This window comes from Acomys russatus, chromosome X (assembly GCF_903995435.1).
Source record: "Acomys russatus chromosome X, mAcoRus1.1, whole genome shotgun sequence".
In the NCBI taxonomy this organism is placed as follows: domain Eukaryota; kingdom Metazoa; phylum Chordata; class Mammalia; order Rodentia; family Muridae; genus Acomys; species Acomys russatus.
The window spans coordinates 21,892,776-21,901,551 of record NC_067169.1 but is presented as its reverse complement, the minus strand read 5'-3'; the positions used below and the strand labels follow the sequence as shown (position 1 = coordinate 21,901,551).

At 38.8% G+C, this 8,776-nt stretch overlaps 1 pseudogene; it reads left to right on the top strand.

Moving 5' to 3' along the window:
- The first annotated feature begins 6,711 nt into the window (after positions 1-6,711).
- LOC127184786 (U1 small nuclear ribonucleoprotein C-like) lies at positions 6,712-8,017 on the top strand (annotated as a pseudogene).
- Positions 8,018-8,776: the final 759 nt, after the last annotated feature.

The window sequence follows — 8,776 nt, the reverse complement described above, 5'->3', positions numbered from 1 at the left end:
TAATTTCTTGAGTTCTTTATATATTTTGGATATTAGACCTTTGTCAGATGAAGGGTTGGTGAAGATCTTTCCCCAGTCTGTCAGCTGTCGCTTTGTTCTACTGACAGTGTCTCTTGCCTTACAGAAGCTTCTCAGCCTCATGAGGTCCCATTTATTAATTGTTGACATTAAGGCCTGGGCTGTTGGTATACTGTTCAGGAAGTTGTTTCCTGTGCCTATGTGTCCCAGGCTCTTCTCCACTTTTTCCTCTAACTGAACTAATATCTCTGGTCTTCAGTTGAGGTCTTTAATCCACTTGGACTTGAGTTTTGTGCATGGTGACAAATAGGGGTCTAATTGCATTTTTCTACATGTAGACCTCCAGTTAGAACAGCACCATTTGTTGAAGATGCTATCCTTTTTCCATTGAATAGATTTGGCTTCTTTGTCAAAAATCAAGTGAGCAAATGTGTGTGGATTCATCTCTGGGTCTTCAATTCAATTCCATTGATCCACCAGTCTATTGCTTTGCCAGTACCATGCTGTTTTAATTACTATTGCTCTGTAGTACAGCTGAAGAATGGACTAAGAAACTGTGGTACATTTACACTATGAAATACTACTCAGCTATTAAAAAGAAGGAATTCCCGAAATTTGTGGACAAATGGATTGATCTAGAAATTATCATAATGAATGAGTTCACCCAGAAGCAAAAAGAGACAAATGGTATATACTCACTTATATCAAAACACTAGTCCAAGGGATAAGTACCAGGAAAAACTTTACTTACCAAGAAAGTGGGTCAGAGGAGAGGACATCCTATTGAGACTTTAGGCGAGAGTAGCATGGAAGAATGGGGAAATAGTAGGACCCACAGGGTCCTGGAAACCTACAAGAAGAACTTTATGACAGACAGATCTGGATCCTGGTGTCCTCCTCAAACTAAGGCACCAGCCAAAGAGAATATAGGCAGTAAGCTTCGAACCCCTACCAAGACCTAGCCAACAAACAGGATATTCTCCACCATTGAGTGGAGAGTGAGATGTGACTCTCACAGCAACTCTGGTGCCCCTTTTCTGACCACGTCCCCTGGATGGGAAGACCTGGAGGCCCTCAGAGGAAGGATAGCAATTTACCAAGAATGGACTTGATATTCTAAGAGCATATATAGGGGAGGAGGTCTCCCTCAATCACAGACATAGGGGAGGGGAGAAGGGGAGAAGTGGGAGGGAGGGAAGAATGGGAGGAAACAGGGGAAGGGCTAACAATCTAGATGTAATATGAATAAATTAATAAAAAAATAAAAATAAAAAAATTAAAAGTCAACAAAGCATTATTTAATCTCTCCTGAAGGTCTTTACCCTTCCCTTTTGCTTAATAAGCATTTCTTTTAAGGTATGATTAGCTCTTTCCACAACTGCTTGCCCTGTGGGATTGTGAGGTATCCCTGTAATGTGCTTTATATCATAATATATAAAAAAGTTTTTCATCTTAAAGGACACACATGCAGGATGATTGTCCGTCTTATTTTGTGCAGGTATTACCATAATTTCCATTATTTCCAATGAATGAGTAATTACACAATCAGCCCTTTCAGAACTTAAGGCAGTTGCCCATTAAAAAACTGACTATGTATCGATGGTATGATGCATGTACCCCAGTCTTGCAAGTTCTGCTAAATGAAACACATCCATCTGCCAGATTTCATTCCTTTTCATACCTCTAAGGTTAATTCCAGCAGGTAATGGGATTTGATTATACAAGGAACATGTAGGACACCTATTAATTATTTCTTTGCCTTGTTGCCAAATGATAGGAAATTTTTCTTCAATCCCTTACTGTTAACATGATGGTCTTCATGAAATTTTGAGGCTTCGAACACATTTCCTATTAATAATTTGTCGATTTGTTCATTTCCTTGTGCCAATGGACCTGGGAAACCTATATGGGATTGAATATGAGTAATATACAAGGCATAGTTTCTACTTCTGATGACCTGTTGCAGTTCCATAAATAATGTAGTTAATTCTGAGTAATCAGGAGTGAACTCAACAGTTTCTATATGTAAAACAACTCTTTCTGCATATTGAGAATCATTAATTATATTAAGAGATTCAGGAAAATCTAACAATACCATGAGAATTACATGCAATTCTGATTTTTGAACAGAGGTAAATGGACTTTTGATCACCTTCACCATTTCATCAGACTTATAACCAGCCATACTCAATTTATTTGCATCTGGATAGAAGGTGGGTGTTACTGGGATCGGTGTCCTCTTTTCTATACTTGGAAGGATCCAATTAGTTCTTTTTATATAATCTGTATAATCTTGCTTTTCATAGACCTGTTATTAATTTCTTCCACATAGTTAATACAAGCCCTTTGCTAACCTTCATTAGTTACCCACAATGATGTAATTTCAGAATTAGTAAGAGGCACTACAATTTCCACTGGGTCCGAACCTGTCATTTGACGCAATCTTATTCTTCCCTTTGTAATCAATTCAGATTTTTTTCTATGTATGTCTTCTTCTTCTTCTTCTTCTTTTTTTTTTTTTTTTTTTTTTTTTTTTTTTTTTTTTTTGGTGTTTTGAGACAAGGTCTCTCTATGTTAGCCTTGCATATCCTGGACTTGCTTTGTAGACCAGGCTGGCCTCGAACTCACAGCAATCCACTTGTCTCTGCCTCCCAAGTGCTGGGATTAAAAGCATGTGCCACCACCAACTGGCTTGTCTTCAATTTTTCATTTTGTTTAATTGCTAGGAAAATCTATTCCATGATTCTATCTTCACTTTCCACAAAGATCCCAGTAAGAGAGTGTTTTGAAAGCAAAATCACCAGAATGCAACCAAGTTTAGGATCAGTTTTATCCCCATATGCCTTTTGCAGTTTTTGCTCTACCGAAATTAACTCATTTTCTGCTTTAGCTGTCCGACACCTTGGGATGTTTAAATCTGAATCACATTGTAACGTTTAAAACGTGTTACTTAACTCATAATTAGCTAGTCCAATTGTAGGCCTTAACCATTTAGTATCTCCCAGTAATTTTTGAAAGTCATTAAGAGTGTGTAACTGATCTCTATAGATCTGTACCTTTTGTGTTCAAATTTTTGCTCAGTTATTTTATAGCCTAAATAGGTAATTCAATCTCCTCTTTGTATTTTTCTACAGCAATCTGTCAGAATTCTTTGTGTTTCCTTAAACATTTTTTCTAAAGCATTAGGATCAGAATCGGCCAACAAAATATCATCCATGTAATGGTAAATGATAGACTGAGAAACTGCCTATGAATTATTTCTAATGGTTGTTGTACAAAATATTGACATAAAGTTGGGCTAATCAACATTCCCTGCAGAAGTACCTTCCAATGGTATCTCTTCATTGGGTCACTACTATTCAGAGTAAGTACTGAGAAAGCAAACCTTTCCCTATCCTTCTCATGAAAAGGTATTGTGAAAACACAATCTTTTAAATCAATTACTATTATAGGCCAAGACGTAGTTAATAAGGAAGGCAAAGGAATTCCAGGCTGTACATGACCAATTGGTTGAATTACTTTATTTACTGCTCTCAAATCTGTTACCATCCTCCAGCTGCCTGCTTTCTTTCTTTCTTTCTTTCTTTCTTTCTTTCTTTCTTTCTTTCTTTCTTTCTTTCCAACAAATACAAGGGAAGTCCAGCGGCTGGTGGACTCTTCTAAATGCGGAGCCTCCACAAACTCTTGTACTAAATTGTAAAGCAGCTGTCATTTTTCTTTTGTTATGGGCCACTGCTCCTGCTATACAAGTCTGTTTGAAATCTATTTTAGTGGCAAGGCTGTTAGTATATCATCAGAGGTCCCTTTTGTAAATTCGGATACTCTATAACTGAGAAATTTTGAGTTTGGACAATAGATAAGGCTTGTGGTCACTCCTGATTACTCATATTAACATCTTCCCTGGAAGCATGCACCATTTCACCCCTAGTTTCAACATTGTTTATCTATGTAATTCCAGGAATATTAATCTGAGTACCCCATTGTTGTAAGAGATCCCTTTCCCATAGATTTATGGATGTGTCAGCCATAAAGGGGCTCAGCTTCCCTGTATGCCCTTATGGTCCCAAATACTTAAGCCACCACACAGTTTGGTTCTTTTGTTTTGCTTTTTTTGTCTTGTTTTGTTTTTCAGATAATTTACCAATTCCTATAATTTCTGTATAAACCTTCTGAAGTGGCCAATTTGGTTTCCAATACTTTTTAGAAAGGATCGATACATCTGCTTATGTGTCCACCAAATCTTCTATTTCAACACCATTCATTTGTATAATTAATTTAGGTCTCTGATTGTTCACCATTGTTTGCCAGAACACATGTGTTCCTATACTTCCAAAAGCACCTGTTCTTTCTACTGGCACTTCTTTGACATTAATGTAAGGAAACAGTAGCCGTTGTGCAATTCTACTCCCTGCATTAATTTGCATCTCCGTCTTTACACACACCATGATTTTTATTTCCTCTTTATGATCCCCATCTATAATACCAGGGCACACAATAAGACCTTGAACTATCCCCACTGTGCCTGAAGGCAAAGGGCCTTGAACACCAGTACTTAATTTGTAGCATTCAACGTGTGGAGATAGTGTAAGAGACATATCTGAAGCCAGATCCAAGGCTGCACTGCCTTCAGTAGATTACATTTGGTCACTAATACCTAATCCTTATCTTCCTGTATGTCCATCATTTCTGGGCTGGCCAGGGAAATCTGGATTTTATTGTTGGTGGGACCCCAAGATGATGGGCCCCTCCTGCCATTTCCCAGCAAGGTACTACCTGGTACATCTCTTTTAGATTGACAATCCCTGGGCCAATGTTTTTTTTCCCACAGCAGTTACAGTAACCTAGAAATCTTGGCACCTCGTTATCATCATGGCCAGATGCTCCTTATTCTCTCCTAAAAGTTATATTTTCTTTTGGGTTATTGTACTGGTTATTCTGAGGTCTGGAACCTTTATCTCTACAGTTTCTTTGTACATGTCCAATTTTACCACAGTTAAAATATCTGGTGTCATGATATCTGGGACCTCTAGCTATAGCTTGACTTAAAATACTGTTTTGATATTCCTGAGAGTTAACTTTGATATTCCTGAGAGTTAACATTAACTATCTCTTTTACCCATTCATCTAATGGAACACCTCTTTCTTCTAATGGTCTAATTGCCTTCTTACATTTAGTACTTGCATTCTCATAAGCCATAATCAGTTTCAGTGCCTGTTTCATGCCAGAATCTGGTATTGCTCTACCCAGAGTGGATCCCAATCTCTGAAAAAATTCTGTGAAGGCTTCCTCAGACCCTTGAAATACCTTAGTAAATGGAATGGCTGATTTACCATGTTCTTCTACTTCCTTCCAAGCTCTTAAGGCTACAAGACAATATTTTAATTACTCTATCTTCAAAGTTAACTTGTTCCCTTAAGTCAGCATATCACCCATCACTAAACAGTTGATCGTTCCCAATATTTATTTCCCTTATCCTATTTTCTTGTTCTATTCTCATGGCCTCAGTTTGCCATTATGATAACTATAGTAATTGTTCCACCACTTCTAATATCACTGAAACCATACTTTTCCAGTCTAGGGGAACAAGCCTATGCTGCATGACACAGTTATTCAACCTTTGTTTAAAGAAAGCTGAGTGCATTCCATACCTGATGACAAATGTCTTGAAATGTTTTAAATCCAACGTATCTATTGGACACCATGCCATATCATTATAAGCTGCAGCACCATTTTGATCAGTCACATGTCTTATAGAAACTGGAAAAGCTGAAGGTGTCTGAATGACTCTGGAAGGTTCCTCCATTGGATCATCTTTTCTCCAAAAGTTTTTTGTTTGTCTACCTTCTTGCTTCTCTAGTTTCTCTTTCTGCATCCCTTTTGTCCAAATATGCTTTTTGCTTTCCTGGCTCTTCATTTTCTTTCCTTGTTTTCCCCACCTGTTCAGTCAAATCTGCAATTCTTTCCAAAATGGTAGCATTTACTGACACTTCTGTTTTTCCTGTCTTATCAGTCTTTCTTCTAGTCCTTCTAAGAATGAAATACAATAAAAGGACAAAGAAAAAACAGAAAATTCCCTCTAAGTATAAAACAGGAAAGATTTTTGCAATGATAGTTGCAATTTTCTGTTACACTGAAACAGCATTTCTATATCTTTGAAATTTGACTCTTCACTCACATCATTAGAAATTAAAGAACCCATCATGCCCCACACCAAGAAAACTTGTTGGTTGTGGTACCCAACAATTCAACTTTATTATGAATTTAGTAAACAAAGATACCATTCTTAAAACTCGATGATCATAAAGAGGAAGAAAAAAAGATTAAGGAGAACAGAAAAGAAACCATCTCAGTGTCAGTTCCATTGGATGAATCCCTTGGCATTATTCTCCAGGTTTCTCCCCTTGGTGCCCTATGTGATGGCACAATTAACATTTGCAATTCAGTTGTAACTGCTGCCATACTTAACTGTCTTCCTCTGCTCAGCAGAGTCTGGACACCCTGCCACAGACCCTGAATCTCTCCTACCTTCCTGTAGTCGCTCCTCTCCTTCACACTATTCCTCCTGTCCTCATTATTCCTCCAGATAACTTTTCACCCAATCCCTCTCTTTCTTCAGATATCTGCTCTGGATGGACCTTCTGAGTGAGCCTGACCCTAACACTCCATTTCAAACAGTATTTACTAAGCCAGGTATGGTGGTGCATGCCTTTAAATACAAAATTATGAAGACAAAAGCAGGTAAGATCTCTGAAATCTGAGCCATCTTGATCTACAGAGTAAGTTTCAGGAAACCTAAGGCTTTGTAGAGAGAATACCCTATCTCAGAAAGAAGAAAAACCAGAAACTCAAGAACAACAACAAAAGTGTAAACCCTAGCTTGACAGAATTTAGGGTGGAGTAATGGCAGAAATGCCTTGGCATTCACCAACAGCTTTCAAATTATAGTTAAGAACTGCTCAAAAGCAAGAAAGCAATCCAGGTGCTAGAAAGCTAGCCATGTATCCACAGCCTGGTGAAATATTGAATCTTGGAGGAAAGTAAAAAGCTGCCATCTTACTAACCCACCTCAGTCCCTGGCTACATTCTATATAGTTTTCCACATATCCACAGGAAAGTGTAGTCCTCAACTGGCACCAAGAAACTGACTTTGTATGGCTAACAGAGTTCAATACAGAAAACCACAACTCATCATAATGCTGATCTGTGATGCCAGGTCCCAACTGACACATCTACAACACAACTCCTGCAGCTAAGATGAAGGGATCATTGTGGAAGAGGAGGCAGGAAGACTGATGAGAGCCATACGATCAAGATGTTTTCTGTGTGATTCCATCTCCTAGAAATGTCAGGAGCCACATCCATAATGTCTCACCAACAATACTGCCTGAACCTGAGCTGAACTATGATGGAACCAAGAGACATGCTTGCATAGACAAGGGTGCCATATGGGCACCTCAACAGGCATTGTGAGGTCTTAATCATGCATAAAGATCTAGAGGAGGAACTGGGTAGACAATGACCTGTGGAGCAACATTCCTAAATTTTATTGTGGCTACTGTAATATGTATCTTACCCATGATTCTCCAACTGTGAGGAAGACACATAGCAGCAGCAGGAAACACAAAGAGAAGGTGACAGACTACTACCAGAAATGGAAGGAGGAGCAGGCCCAGAGCCTGATTGACAAAACAACCCCTGCATTTCAAAAAGAAAGATATCTCCACCTCCATTCTCTGCTCCTCCTTCTGCAAGGACTATGATTCTACCTCCCCAGTCTCCCTGGTCCCACTAGTCCTATAATGGATGCCTGTATCCCACATGGGAGCCCTCCCATTATGCCAATGATGTCCCTCTTCCTCATGGGATGATGCCTGTGTGATGTTGCTCCATAGGAGACTACATATGGGAGGCCACATTCCCATGTAGCCTGGGCCTGCAATGGTGAGATCTCCTGCTTGCCTTATAATGGTGCCCACCTGGCCTGGCAAAATCCAATAAAATGATAAGAACAGAAATGTCCTTTATTTGTTTTGAATTTCTTATTCTCTTTCACCATGAGATCATGGTGTTGAACCTGAGCATTTCTAGGTGCATGACAAGAATACTCCTACCTTCCTAACAGAATAGTTTTTAAAGGGATAAGTAGTATTTTTATTATTTTTTTTAAATTTTATTTTATTAATTTATTCATATTATATCTCAATGGTTATCCCATCCCTTGTATCCTCACATTCCTCCCTCCCTCCCATATCCCCCTTACTCCTCTCCCCTATTACTGTAACTGAGGAGGATCTCCTCCCCCTGTATATGCTCATAGAGTATCGAGTCTCTTCTTGGTAGCCTGCTATTAAGGATGGTTTCTTTTATTAATTTATTCTTGTTACATCTCAATGGTTATCCCATCCCTTGTATCCTCCCATTCTTCCCTCCTTCCCACTTTACCCTTATTCCCCTCCCCTATGACTGTTCCTGAGGGGGATTACCTTCCCCTGTATATGCTCATAGGGTATCAAGTCTCTTCTTGGTAACCTGCTGTCCTTCCTAAAGGGTGGTTTTCACTTATATTGTGAAATGTGAAAATAAAATTGTCATCTGCTTTAGTTTTTTTTAAAAAAGAGAAAGGACTACAGGAATCTAAGGAATGCTGAGACCGTGGAGAAACTGCCTTCCCCAGGAAGGTCAACACCAATTGCTTGTCCAATACTGAATTCTCTTCCTCAACAATATGTACATAAAAATAACAGCACAACTACACAC